This window comes from Polypterus senegalus, chromosome 9 (assembly GCF_016835505.1).
Source record: "Polypterus senegalus isolate Bchr_013 chromosome 9, ASM1683550v1, whole genome shotgun sequence".
Lineage (NCBI taxonomy): Eukaryota > Metazoa > Chordata > Cladistia > Polypteriformes > Polypteridae > Polypterus > Polypterus senegalus.
Genome location: NC_053162.1, coordinates 32377199 through 32392270, shown reverse-complemented (window position 1 = coordinate 32392270; position 15072 = coordinate 32377199). Strand labels below are relative to the sequence as shown.

The following is a 15072-nucleotide window of genomic DNA, read 5'->3' as shown; positions in this document are numbered from 1 at the left end:
ATGGAGCTGAATGTGTTGGTGAATTTGTGTCTTAAAGGTAATGCTCTCTTTCTGTTTAGACTTGTATGTGACCTTCATGTACTGTAATATGTGAGCCTAGCCCTTTAATAGTATTTTACACAGTTTATCCATCCATCCATCCATTTACTAACCCGCTGAATCCGAATACAGGGTCACGGGGTCTGCTGGAGCCAATCCCAGCCAACACAGGGCACAAGGCAGGAACCAGTGCTGTGCAGTTGAAAAAGTAAAGGAGTGAAGAACCTACACAGTTTAGTGTTGCACTTATTTGGTAGCAGCGGCAGTGAGGAAACAAAAGCACCAGGGACTTTTTGGTTCAAGACAGGTAAGTACCTGCTATCAAATCTGTGAGGGTCAAACCTCAGTGAAGTCGTGTTTCTTGTTTGGCACTGTCTGCAAGATATTTTAATGTTATAATATTTAATTCTATTTATTTTATCTCATGGAGGCAGAGTGGCACAATGGTTAGCACTGCTGCCTCACAACTCAGGCCTTAATTTGGCCATAATAATCAATTTTTCCATTTTGGCTACTGTTTCATGATGCAACTTCCCATTGCATCACATAATGTCATTGGCACAACTTTAAATAAGCTGATGCAGCAAGTGATGCACTGCCTAGGCTTGCGGTTACTCTCTGAAAGTCTTTGTGAAACCTCACATACATAATTCATGCCATTATCATAAATGTTTGTGTGGCATCAATATAAACTTATATGTTAACTCCCAATAAATTCCTGAAAATATCATTCATGGACCCCGTGACCCTGTGTTAGAATATAGTGGGTTGGATCATTCATGGAGTTTTGAAATACAACTGGTGCATTCGCTTAGCCAAAGAGAATGATCTTCTACTCATAAAGTTACCTGTAATTTAAATGATCCAAGTTTTTGCACTGTCTAGAGGTAGAAAAGTGGCAGGTCAACTGGGCAGAGAATGATGGGTCAGAAGATGAAACAAAAGAAACATTTCAAGTCAAAACCAATAAATAAAGCCAATCCTTCTTCAAAACCAGAACATGTAAGACATAGTCAGCACCAAAACTGCCAGTTCATTTACCAGAAATCTATACTGTCTGCATGCTATTAAAAAGACTTTCAGAGAGTTTCCACTGTGTCAACTTATATATGGTCATGTAAATGACATCACATGATGCAAATTCTGGAACACACCCCCAAGCATCACATGAATGGTTCACCAAAATGACGGCACCCATAGAAAAACAAAATGACATTGCAGGAAAAATCAAAACATAAAAAAATTAACAAGGCTAAACTGAGTAAAACTGAAAAATTTGGATGTGAGTGTCAGTAGGCTTTGGGCCCTCGGAACCAAGTTACCCAAAACTGTTCTAAAACGTTTCAATAATTACTTACCACTCTGATGCTGATCTATCTGATCATAAAATAGGTAATTGACAAGAAGAATTCCTAATTAATTGCAGAATTACAGTATTTCAGGGTTCCTCTAGAGCAGGGGTGCCCAACTCCAGTCCTGGAGGGTCACAGTGGCTGCAGGTTTTCTTTCTAACCCTTTTCTTAATTAGTGATCTGTTTTTGTTGATAATTAACTTTGTGTGAATTCATTTTAATTGACTTGGTTTTTAAGAAATATTCCCCGAATTTCTTCATCGTTCCTCTGAATTGCTTCATTTCTTTCCTTCAATGGCACCCAAATAGAAGTGAAATGTGAAGTGAGTGAGCCAGCAGAAGACCAATTAAGTCAGAGCCTCAAACTCCAACCAGCTGCTTAATGAGGCACTGATTCTTGTTCTTAATTAAACCCTTTCTTTAATTCCATGGCTTGTTGCTGTTCTCATTGTTTAATAGCAGACATTTCTGAAAATGTGGATTTTCTCTTTCTAAGAGAAGATCAGCATTCCTGAGACCTTCACCTTTCTTTATGTTCATATAGTGTATGATGGTCACAGTTTGCTGGTCCTTTTTTGGCTCATTTTGTATGTCGTTATTGTTTGGCTGCTAATTAAGGAAAAAGAAACAAGGGGTCCGAGTCTTCAAAAGCAAGTCAAATAAAATGAATTCAAAAGAAGTTGATTAGCAGCAAAAGCAGGTCACTAATTAAGAAAAGGGTTAGAATGAAAATCTGCAGCCACTGTGGCCCTCCTGGACTGGAGTTGGGCACCCCTGCTCTAGAGTGCCACTTTCTCTTGCACGAGTTGGCTTAAAACTAATCAGCACATCGTCATCTCATAACAGACTTACGTTTCGAGTTTGGTATTTTTCTGTCCAGCCATTTTAGCTGTAGACCAACCTCAAGAAACTGTGACAACACAGACACACACCCATTATTGAGATATCGATGTTTTCTGTATCAGGGGACCCTAAAACATCGAGATCTATTGAAAACTGTAGATCAAAACTTTTGATGAATCTATAGCTGATAGGTTGTGGTCGGGAAGGGTGCAAAGAAAAATACTAATTGTTTTTAAATTAAAGAATGTACTGAATTACTACAGTAAACAGAAAAATCCATATAAAATTTAAAAAGCCATAAAAAAATTGCTAAAATATTCCAAAACTTCATGAGGCCCCTGCAGATTGCTTGTTTAGCTTATGTCTAAGCCTGGCACTGGCTGCAGATCTTTGGGACATTAGTTCTGGAATGTGTTCTAAGAATGTAACTGTAGCAGCTGGAAATTCTTCTCCTGTTGCTGCTGCTATTACATTGGTCGTTCTGGTAATCAGTTGACACAGAAGAGAGCAAAATCTTCATTTACAATTGCCAGTGTCCTGACTCAGCAGGAAAATAATTAACTCATTTCTTGAGAAAACTGGGAGATGTGAGTAAAAGGCAAAACAAAAGAAAAACAAAAATAAACTGAAGCAACCGAAACCAAGTCAAAAAGCATGTAATACGTTGAACCAGGTAAGGCAAGAAAAGTTAGCACATAAGAAGTCAATTTAAAAATAAGGATTTTATCCACAGATTGGATAAAGCTCAGAGTAAAAGGCTGATAAAGTGAAGGTCACAACCCTGGAGGCCATGCCCCTAGAAACACTGGACCCTGAAATGGGTACACAATATGGCTTCTCTAAAAGGAAAAGGCTACAAAACATCAAAGTTCACCCTAAATCATGATGGCCAGCTTCCACCTGTTCAATGAGATGATGGATCCCCTGCCTGTTCAACTCCCCGTTCACCATCTTTAGTGCTGTCTGATCCCAACTGTTCACACCTCTTGCCCCATCTTTTGATGCTGATTGGTCATTTGATTACTTTATTACTTTATTTTTAGGATGGCCTTCAATGGAAATGCAATACACTCAGAGCAGCCGCTATGCAAAATGCAATATGTTTGCATTGATTGTAGCTATGACACACAATCTATCGACATTAATTAAAATGCAATATGATTTTGTGTTGCATGTTGCATTTTTAAAAGCAACTTTTCATTTGTTTTATATGCTTTTAATTTTGACACAATAAAAATGTGCTAAAGTTAAATACACCGCATGCAAACTCATTACATTGAAATGTAGTTAACCTTTTGGATTGCATTGAATTTTATCACACATAATATTCCATATTTGGTGGTCAAGTTTGTGGATTTAAGGAAGAACAAAGGATTATTACCTCTTTCTAGTTATGATTTTCAAACTGTTAAGCATTTGAATAAATAACTGCACCAATCTTTTTTTTAACACCTTTTAATTTCAAGAAGCCATTAAACCAGGCCACTACCTTCGAAGCCCAACCCTTTAACTTATCTCGTCTTATCTCTTTACAGTGAATTTTTTATATGTAGAGATTTGATTTCTGACGTTAGTTTTTGTCTTAAAGATGCTGATTTTTGCTGTTCCTTAATGTCATTTTTGCTGTGTGGCATCACATTCCCATTCTTAGTTCAGTCATGTTAGAGATTCTGCTGATGTAAATAAGGTACGGTAGATTTATCCTCAGTGAATATTCCAGAACTTCTAAAGTCTTTAGTTATAAGGAAGCCCTAGTGATAGGTTTAATGTTGGCTTTGAACTCAGCACTGTTTTTCAACCTTTAATTTTGTATTTTCTTATTATTTGGCTGACGCCATTAACCAAGACAATTAACCACATTTGAGAGACAAGTCAAGTGACTTGCTTAAGGTCACACACTATTAGCAGCAGGGTCTGAACTCACAACCTCAATGTTTGATACACAAAACCTTAACCACAACGCCACACTAATTTTGTTCTAACTGTTGCGTTTTGGTGATTGATCCTCTTCAGACTTCCCATTTTAAGCTTCTGCCCATTTAAATGACCATTCTTTTGTTTTAGTCCTACAGACAACTTCCTTTCTTGGTCCTTACCAAGCATTGTCCTTTTGCAGGAGTTGTCCACAACCATATAACTGGCCATCACAGCAGTACACAGCATGGTGACATCCATAAGGAAAATTCAGAAAATGGTGATGCTCACGTTATTTAAAAAAAATGAAGACATGTCAGCTAGTCTTGTCCACAGGTATATGGTTGCAGGACCTCCCTCCCCCAGGTTGCTATGCAAAAAACGCAGGACTCGTACAAAAGCATAAAGACAGCTGCGTGCATGAAGCGAACACAAGGCCTGATGCAGCATGAGTGCAGGTTGGCTGGCCTTGGGTTCGCTCTGTCTCAGCAGCATCAGCCTGCGTATGTTGTTTCTTGTGCATATTTAGTGGGCAGGTCTGCACACAGGAATGTCAAATGTTCTTTTTTGAGAATATTGTGGAAATTTTTTAATAATTTCAAACCACAGTTGGACAAAACTGTCGATGCCAAACCCGCAGATAAGGCAGGCCGACTGTATAACATAACAGACAAAACATACCGTATATACACACGTATAACTCGGATCTTGAAACCCAAAAAATTGATCATAAAATCAGACTTCGACTTCGTACTCCCGTTCAAAAATGTGACTCTTACATTTTTTTTTACTTCTTCTTGCCTCCTCCAATCTCGCACCAGTTTCTCAGATGCACTGAATTTTGTTGCAGCAGCGCAGTTACCAATTTCTTTCGCTACTTCAACGACCTTTAATTTAAAACCAGCTTCATATTTTCTTCTGATCGAACGCTCCATCGTAGATAAGGGATGCTCTTACGATAAAGGTGTATGAGGGTGTGAGATGCAAAAAGCACAAAGCAGTGTAAACATCACTTTGGAATAGTTTGGTTATGACTGTGTGGTCATGTAGGCACAATACACAGAAACAAAAGGTCGTGCGCTCCGTGGTTACTCTCTCAAGTGGGTTTTAGCATAGCATAATCTCTTGGACCAATAGCTTGAGTTTTCTGCATTCGAATTATATGACCAACATTATAAAATACCAGAAATTATACAGCGAAATCAAGTCCCAACTTATCCTTAGGGGAACTTATCTGCAAGTATACACTCACCTAAAGGATTATTAGGAACACCTGTTCAATTTCTCATTAATGCAATTATCTAATCAACCAATCACATGGCAGTTGCTTCAATGCATTTAGGGGTGTGGTCCTGGTCAAGACAATCTCCTGAACTCCAAACTGAATGTCAGAATGGGAAAGAAAGGTGATTTAAGCAATTTTGAGCGTGGCATGGTTGTTGGTGCCAGACGGGCCGGTCTGAGTATTTCACAATCTGCTCAGTTACTGGGATTTTCACACACAACCATTTCTAGGGTTTACAAAGAATGGTGTGAAAAGGGAAAACATCCAGTATGCGGCAGTCCTGTGGGCGAAAATGCCTTGTTGATGCTAGAGGTCAGAGGAGAATGGGCCGACTGATTCAAGCTGATAGAAGAGCAACTTTGACTGAAATAACCACTCGTTACAACCGAGGTATGCAGCAAAGCATTTGTGAAGCCATAACACGCACAACCTTGAGGCGGATGGGCTACAACAGCAGAAGACCCCACCGGGTACCACTCATCTCCACTACAAATACAAAAAAGAGGCTACAATTTGCACGAGCTCACCAAAATTGGACAGTTGAAGACTGGAAAAATGTTGCCTGGTCTGATGAGTCTCGATTTCTGTTGAGACATTCAAATGGTAGAGTCAGAATTTGGCGTAAACAGTATGAGAACATGGATCCATCATGCCTTGTTACCACTGTGCAGGCTGGTGGTGGTGGTGTAATGGTGTGGGGGATGTTTTCTTGGCACACTTTAGGCCCCTTAGTGCCAATTGGGCATCGTTTAAATGCCACGGGCTACCTGAGCATTGTTTCTGACCATGTCCATCCCTTCATGACCACCATGTACCCATCCTCTGATGGCTACTTCCAGCAGGATAATGCACCATGTCACAAAGCTCGAATCATTTCAAATTGGTTTCTTGAACATGACAATGAGTTCACTGTACTAAAATGGCCCCCACAGTCACCAGATCTCAACCCAATAGAGCATCTTTGGGATGTGGTGGAACGGGAGCTTCGTGCCCTGGATGTGCATCCCACAAATCTCCATCAACTGCAAGATGCTATCCTATCAATATGGGCCAACATTTCTAAAGAATGCTTTCAGCACCTTGTTGAATCAATGCCATGTAGAATTAAGGCAGTTCTGAAGGCGAAAAGGGGGTCAAACACCGTATTAGTATGGTGGTCCTAATAATCCTTTAGGTGAGTGTATTTGGTAGATATGCTAATCAAAAATGTTTATGGGGAATAGGACTTTTAATCTTGTAACAGGCTTTAGGCCTGTCTTGACAGTTTATTTTGTTTTTTTGGTCAGGCTACCTGGTCTCATAATGGTGTATTTTATGTTTTACTCATTGGAATGGTTTGTGCTGGTGTCTGGATGAGAGTGTTTGCATCTGTACTGTGCGAAAAATTACAATTGTGAAAATAGTGTTTATGCAGAAATAAAATGCACGGGGTCAAGGCTGCCACCCAAACTTGATGGGCCCAGAAGCTGCTTCTGACCTATGTGACATGCTGAATTAGGGTACCTGTCCACTGCCAGCCTCTTCTGTCAAGTATGATAGGCACTTTATGAGAGTTGACAATGTTTTAAGCTCATCATATAATAATAATAATTATAATATTAATAATAACAATAATAATAATAATAAAACTGCGGTGGTCTGGCACCCTGCCCAGGGTTTGTTTCCTGCCTTGTGCCCTGTGTTGGCTGGGATTGGCTCCAGCAGACCCCCGTGACCCTGTGTTCGGATTCAGCGGGTTAGAAGATGGATTGATAATAATAATAATAATAAAACTACGGTGCTCTGATGCCCTGCCCGAGGTTTGTTTCCTGCCTTGCGCCCTGTGTTGGCTGGGATTGGCTCCAGCAGACCCCCATGACCCTGAGTTAGGATATAGCAGGTTGGAAAATGACTGACTGACTGACTTTCCCACTCTTAAGGTGCTAAACAGCCATGTCCCCATGATCTCAAGCACCTCATCATGGCATAGTGCAAAAGTCTATAAAACTAGAATAGGAATGACGCTTGCCTTGCTCCTGATTTTACTAGGAACTGAAATTCCCAGATTGTATGTTTTTATTCTGTATTATGTATTTGATGGTTTATCTGAGGGCGGCATGGTGGCACAGTGGTAGCGTGGCTACCTCGCAGTTAGGAGACCTGAGTTCACTTCCCGGGTCCTCCGTTCGTGGAGTCTGCATGTTCTCCCCGTGTCTGCGTGGGTTTCCTCCCACACTCCAAAGACATGCAGGTTAGGCGCATTGGTGATCCTAAATTGTGCTTGGTGTGTGGCTGTGTGTTCCCTGCAGTGGGCTGGCGCCCTGCCCGGGGTTTGATTCCTGCCTTGTGCCCTGGGATTGGCTCCGGCAGACCCCTGTGACCCTGTAGTTACGACATAGCGGGTTGGATAATGGATGGTTTATCTGAAATTGAATATTATAGCAAGTGAATACAGACCATGAAGCTTTACTGCGGCCTGCCTGTGTGTTCACTGATGAGTTGACTGAGCTGAGGGGTTGGGGGTTAACTTCTTATCTAATTCTGTCCCTTTAGTAATAGAAAGGGACCCCTTTGTGCAGCTCTCATAGTAGTTGTCAACTGGGTGAGTTGAAAGAAGGATGTTAACTGAAAGCTGAAGCCCCAGAAGTGTGCAAACCATTACTGGAGGTTCCCAAGGGTAAGAAATGCAGAGTACTGTGGTGAGTATTGGGTGGGAAGGCTGGCAGGTGTAACAGGGCATTTCTTGTCCACACATTGGCACAGACCCAAGAGTCTAGTATAGTGTCTTTCATGGGTTAACTAGTCAGAATAGGAGAAACCCATGATAAAACACAATATCAAGAGGCATTAGGAGTGATTTCCTGATCTAGAATGAGCATGCCTGGTTCACAATGGTTCCAGCTATAGACAGTTACCATATAAACAGCTGCTTAGTTTAGGAGTAGAGTTTTGGGAAGTGGCCACCTGGACTCAAGAAGAGAGACACAGCTTCTTCACTGCCAGTTCTCATGCCAGCCCTGATTGCTGTTTGCTCAGGGGAGCTATCTGATCAGTGCAATGACCCATTTTTCTGCAGTGCGTGTCTAATAATATTTTTCATGTTCATTTCTGTTTTTCCATTTGTCTTATTTGTTCAGCTCTGAGTGATAGTGACATCTCCCCAGAGCTGCGGGTGCATCTCTTGACCTGCTCAAAATTTTAAATTAGGTGCAAAGTTACCTGAACATGTGGAGCTGTAGTCAGTCTTACGCAGGAAACTAAAATGTCGAATAAATTTGACCCGCAGTGGTGAATTCTGCTAGCAAAGGGTGGAGCAGCTTATCTGTCACTGGCTTGTGTTGCAGGTGGCAGAGTTTTACTCTAGGGGGCAGCATTAAGAGGCGGGTGGAGGGTACTTGTATTTTACATTCACATGTATTTTGTATGCTGTTGGTTTCATCCAAGGTGTTTGCACATTAAGAGCAAGCCATGAAACACTAAACCACATACAATAGTCAGAACTAGTTCATAATTGTAAGACATCAAGGTACACTACAAGAAAAGTAAAAACCATAAGAGAATAAAACATTAGGTACAAAGTGCATAAAATCCCAAGATATTGTAGTAATGTCAGTAGAACAAGGTGACATGTGTGTTATGTTTTAGCCAGGGTTTCCTGCCTAGCTGGAGTTCAAATCTCTCTTTTATATCCGTTTTGCTCATTGTTTATGTTAACATTGCCAGTCATTTAGTTTCTTCATGTCTAAGTAATTTTTTCAATTCATCATGTTTTTTTTTTTATATAATTTTATTGATTTTATTGAAATCATACAACATTCCATAAAAATAGATCAATTTTACAAGAATAGAATTGAAAACAAATCAACCCCCAGCCCTGATAAAGAGAGCATGGACAGCAGGATACAACTTAAACCTAGTAAAAATAAGTAAATAGATAAATTAATAAGTGAATATAGATAAATGGAGAAGAAAAAGGAAAAAAAAGGAAATGGGGAGAGAATCTGCTTCCTCAGTGCTTTAAAAGCTTATTCTAAAATATTATTGATTAGATCCTGCCAGGTTTTGAAAAATTTCTGCACAGATCCTTTAAGTGAGAATTTGATTTTTTCCAGTTTCAAATAATATAACACATCAGTTATCCACTGACTCAAAAGGGGAGAGTTAGGATTCTTCCAGTTGAGCAAGATAAGTCTGCGTGCCAATAGTGCAGTAAAGGCCATTGCAGTTTGTTTGTCCTTCTCCACTTTAAGCCCATCTTGAAGTCCACCAAACACATCTGTTAGCGGATTAGGAGGGATGCATTATGTGTTTTATGGATAATTCCTCAAGAGGTGGGGCCACCTGCCAATCACCGTCAAGGAATTGCCCCATAAAGATTGAGGAAAACCCACAGTCCCTTGCGGTTCATTGATTGCACTGGCATTGGTGAGAGCTTTTTTTGAGAATTTCTTTTATTTTGCAGTTTCTTGTGAATTTTCTGGATTTTGTGGATCTTTTGCTCTATCTCCTACTGAATTGTGTATTGACACTTATTTGTCTCTGGATTGCCCCTTCATCACTTGTGCTCCTTGGAGCTTAATTACATTATAGAACATCCATCCAACCTTCCATTATCCAAACCGCTATATCCTAACTACAGGATCACGGGAGTCTGCTGGAGCCAATCCCAGCCAACACGGGGTGCAAGGCAGGAAACAAACTCCAGGCAGGTTGCCAGCCCACCGCAGATTATAGAACATTTTTGATAAAAATAAATATTTTATTTATAAAGAGTCTACATTTGCCCAGGGTTTGATAGATTTTCCCTTTTGAGTATTTTTGGACTTATTATGTTTAGGAATTCTCTAGTTCACAATAATGTGTAAGTAATTGGTTGCTGTACAAGAGTGCGACTTTGGCCCAACCCCAGCACCAAAAAGCTTTACAGTATATTTTGCAAGGAGATGTCACCTTTTAGGTACAAAATAGGTTTATGCAGCCATCAGTGTGTTTTACATCATTGGTTGTAGTAGAGTTATCTATTAAAAACCATTTGTTAGATAGCAATCAAGGACTTTTTATCAGTAGATTTCTCTTTTGATCACTCGCCAAACAATGCGTAGGCACTTACTACGTTATGCCCATTCCTCCTATTTGATACAGACCTTTCGAGTCAAGGTAATAGCATCAGGAATTTTTGTTTCAGGAAATCATTGGGGAAAGTCAAAAGTGGCAACTTTTGAGTACAAATGACAGTTCCTTCGATATATCCATTTCCTGATCCTGTTTAATCTAATTTAAGAGTTACAGTGAGGCAAACTTTGGCTGCAAGGTAGTAATCAACTCTGGATGGAGCAAATGTGCAAACTCCACTCAGATGATTACCAACCTGGAATTTGAACCCTATGAGTCATTAGGGCTAATTACTTTGCCACTGTGCCACCCTAGAAAGCTCTAATAACAATAATAATAATAATTGATTAATTAATTAAATTTATATAGTGCTTTTGTGATGCCCTGGGTGCACACTGCCTTGGCATCTTCCTGTACCGAGGATGGACTAATGCAATGAGGACACAAAACAACAAGAATGGTGCCAAAAATTGCTTAGTGCAGTTTATTCACAACAATCTAACAAAGCAGCATCCATAGAATCTAATAAATAATCCATAAAACCCAGTGCTCATGATGGGAGAATAAATCAACTTTAATTAAAAGACAAGTGCTTCTCTGTGTCCATCTAGTTGCTATGTCTCTGTTATATATAAATGTGGTACTGGGATTCTTAAAAGCAGTGCTAATGTTTGTGATGTAACATCCGTCCATCCATCCATCCATTATCCATCCCATCCATTATTCAACCCGCTATATCCTAACTACAGGGTCACGGGGATCTGCTGGAGCCAATCCCAGCCAACACAGGGCGCAAGGCAGGAAACAAACCCCGGGCAGGGCGCCAGCCCATCGCAGTGTAACATCTGTTGGAATGAAAAATATGATGCTTTTTATTACTACATGAATTACAACATTTTGATTTGGGATTTGAAAAAGCAGTGCTAATGTTTGTGATGAGCCATCTGTTTGAATGAAAAATCCAATCCATTGTATTACCAAAGCCATGCAACCTGTGCTTAAGAAAAGGTCATCTAACTCAAGCTAAGCATGCTCGGCCAGTACTTGGATGAGAGAGCATCTGTGAAAAGCTAGGGTTGCTGCTGGAAGAGGCATAGGCAAGGTCATTAGGGGGTGCTTCTCCCGTGGTCTGTGTGTGGATCCCAATGCCCCAGTGCAGTGATAGGGAAACTGTGCTCTAAATGGAGCCATCCTGTTCCTGTGTGGTGCTGAGGCATCACCCGCTGCACTCAGGTCCCAATCCAGGTGCTTCTTTGTGTGGTGGGTGCAACAACACACTATCAGCTCATGCTCCCAATGTCCTCTTCCTTCTTACGATTAGATGTAAAATCAAAGTCCTAATTCTCTGTTGTAATAAAAGAGCCCTTGGCATCTTTTGAAAAGAGTATATTTTATCCCAATGTCCTGGTTAATTTGCTCATCGTGGCCTTGTCTATTCTGCCCCCCATAATTATCCATCCCTAGTCTCTGATTGTCTATCTCCGTCACACTTTCTCCACCTTATAGCTAATGCATGTTGAGCACACTGGTGCAATAATGGCTGCTGTCAAAACATCTAGGTGGGTGCTACACATTGGCAGTGGTTGAAGTGGCTCCCCACTCTCTATGTAAATTGCTTTGAGCAGCAAGAAAAGCACTGCATAAATGTAATTAATCATTATTATTATTAAAAATGTGATATAGCAGTTTAAATACTTGGGATCAACAGTACAGAGTAATGGGGATTGTGGAAGAGAAGTGAAAAAGAGAGTGCAGGCAGGTGGAATGGGTGGAGAAGAGTGTCAGGAGTGATTTGTGACAGACGGATATCAGCAAGAGTGAAAGAGAAGGTCTACAGGACGGTAGTGAGACCAGCTATGTTATATGGGTTGGAGACGGTGGCACTGACCAGAAAGCAGGAGACTGAGCTGGAGGTGGCAGAGTTAAAGATGCTAAGATTTGCATTGGGTGTGACGAGGATTAACAGGATTAGAACTGAATACATTAGAGAGTCAGCTCAAGATGGACGGTTGGGAGACAAAGTCAGAGAGGCAAGATTGTGTTGGTTTGGACATGTGCAGAGGAGACATGCTGTGTATATTGGGAGAAGGATGCTAAGGATAGAGCTGCCAGGCAAGAGAAAAAGAAGAAGGCCTAAGAGAAGGTTAATGGATGTGGTGAGAGAGGACATGCAGGTGATGGGTGTGACAGAACAAGATGCAGAGGACAGAAAGATATGGAAGAAGATGATCCACTGTGGCAACCCCTAATGGGAGCAGCCGAAAAAAAGAAGAAGAAGATTACAAATTTGATATAGGATTTGTAAAAATCCTGCTTACAGAGACATCTGTTTGAATGAAAAATGCAATCTATTTTATTGCTACATGCATTACAAAATACATTACAATAAATGGTACACTGAATATACTGAGGTCTACATTGATTATTTAGATTTAAGGCCTTCTTAGACGGGTAGCACAGCTAGTCAATAAATAAATCGATTGATGAAAAGGAATGTTAAAATCAAGCATAAAACCATAGAGTTAAAATTGTGTTCTTTTGTCTTCTCTCCTGTGAGCCCCAGTGGGTAATTTAGCCAGGATATCTTTATATATAATACGCTATCATGGCTGTTCATTTGTCTGTCCAGGATTTTAAATCACCTGTAGCTTGTAAACCATTTGGCCGATTGACCTGAAATGTGGTGCACATATACAACGTGACGTCTACTATACGCTCTTGGGGGTGATGATTGACCTCCAAGGTTATTCCTCTTTTTATTTTTATTTTATTTTATTTTAGAATCAACTGGGGGTGGCACGGTGGTGCAGTAGTAGCACTGCTGCCTCACTGTAAGGAGACCCGGGTTCACTTCCCAGGTCCTCCCTGCGTGGAGTTTGCATGTTCTCCCCGTTTCTCTGTGGGTTTCCTCCAGGTGCTCTGGTTTCCTCCCACAGTCCAAAGACATGCAGGTTAGGTGCATTGTCCCTAGTGTCTGCTTGGAGTGTGTGTGTGTGTGTGTGTGTGCCCTGCCCGGGATTTGTTCCTGCCTTGCGCCCCGTGTTGGCTGGAATTGGCTCCAGCAGACCCCCGTGACTCTATGTTAGGATATAGTGGGTTGGACAAAGACTGACTGTAGAATCAACTCTCGGCAGACACATGTGTACGGACGCCGTTCTCATTCGCTGTCACTTCCCTTATCTCTTCATATCTTAAATCATTCTTCAGGCAGATTGAAGACTTAACTGCCAGCTTAAGTAAAAAATGAAAGAAAGCATACTAAGTAATTGCAACACAAACACTGACTTAATCGGTTTTAACGCGAAAAGATGCCAGCGAAAGAAGAGAAGAAGTGGGCCGCCAGGGTAGAGAAAAGAAGAGCTGCTCAGGAAGCAGCAAGCGCATCAACCTCTGAGCCAACGAATGATAAACATACAGAGAAAGAGGATGAGAACTAGGAATGTCAAGTCAAGTGGATTCACTGCACGTTATCATGCAGTGTGCCGTTACTAGTAATACATAATTCAGGGAGAGTAATCCAAAAAACAGAAGCAAAAATATCAAGAAACAAATAAATTACTAGAGACTTAGTTCACAAATAACAAATAATAAGCCTGCCTGAAAGACATCGCATGAAGACATGATATACAATAATACAAAAACAATAAAACAGAAAGTACTCATACACCAGCCAATAAACCCTTGGTGACCCATAACAGGTGGGAAATGAAAGGGGAAAGTCTCAGGACAAACCCTCAGAGAACAGAGAGAGAGAGAGAGCGAACCAGTACTGTGAAAGTAGAATTCAAGTATAGGTCCATATGAGTGCTAGGGCAGGTGTTTTTTCATTATTTTTAGAGATCCTGAAGTTTTACACACAAAAAATATGTCTATTTGATTGATCCTGGCTTTCATCTAGAAACGTTCCTGAAAAAAGTTAAATAATTTTACCATCATGCCACAATGCCATGTTCTTTAGTTATGGACGCCACCATTTGGTTGCTTTGAAACTTACCTTATTCGGTTTGGTGATTTGAAATGTTTCTCACACATGTCCTACAAAAGATGCTGCAATTAAATCTAATAATAAAAAATAATGACACTCGTATATGGGTTTTACAAAATACCAGGCAAAGAATCCTAATAAAAAAATGAATGTCATTCAACAGCACTGAACATCAACATCACTTCTATTTCTAACAGAAGGCAGACCTTCCAAACTTATGTCATGTAATGAATGACATCATAGGGTCCTCTGGCTAAAGGAGCCACAGGGGGGCCTGCAGCTTTCTTTGCAGGGAAAGATGCAAGAGTAGGAACAGGAGATGTTGTACACAATGAGGTTCAGACCTCAGAGGGACACTCATCATTGATGTCCAGGTGATTATAGTCTAGATATAATGGGCGATTTGATTTAGATCCGAGTACAAACAAATAATTACCAATCATTTACAGAGGACCAGGCAATGAATTACAGACAGAGCTCTGTAAAGATGGCAGATAAATTAGAATGCCTTTACAAATGATTTAGGGCAGGCAGCAGAGTACACATTACAGCAGGTTGGAGAA

At 40.6% G+C, this 15072-nt stretch overlaps 1 long non-coding RNA gene across 1 annotated transcript in view; it reads left to right on the top strand.

The window, feature by feature from the left end:
- Positions 1–287: 287 nt before the first annotated feature.
- Positions 288–15072, top strand: part of LOC120535192 — a 52101-nt gene continuing 37316 nt past the window's right edge. The window contains exon 1 of the long non-coding RNA XR_005634867.1: positions 288–346. This is a non-coding gene — a long non-coding RNA (uncharacterized LOC120535192). The remainder of the gene's footprint in view (positions 347–15072) is intronic.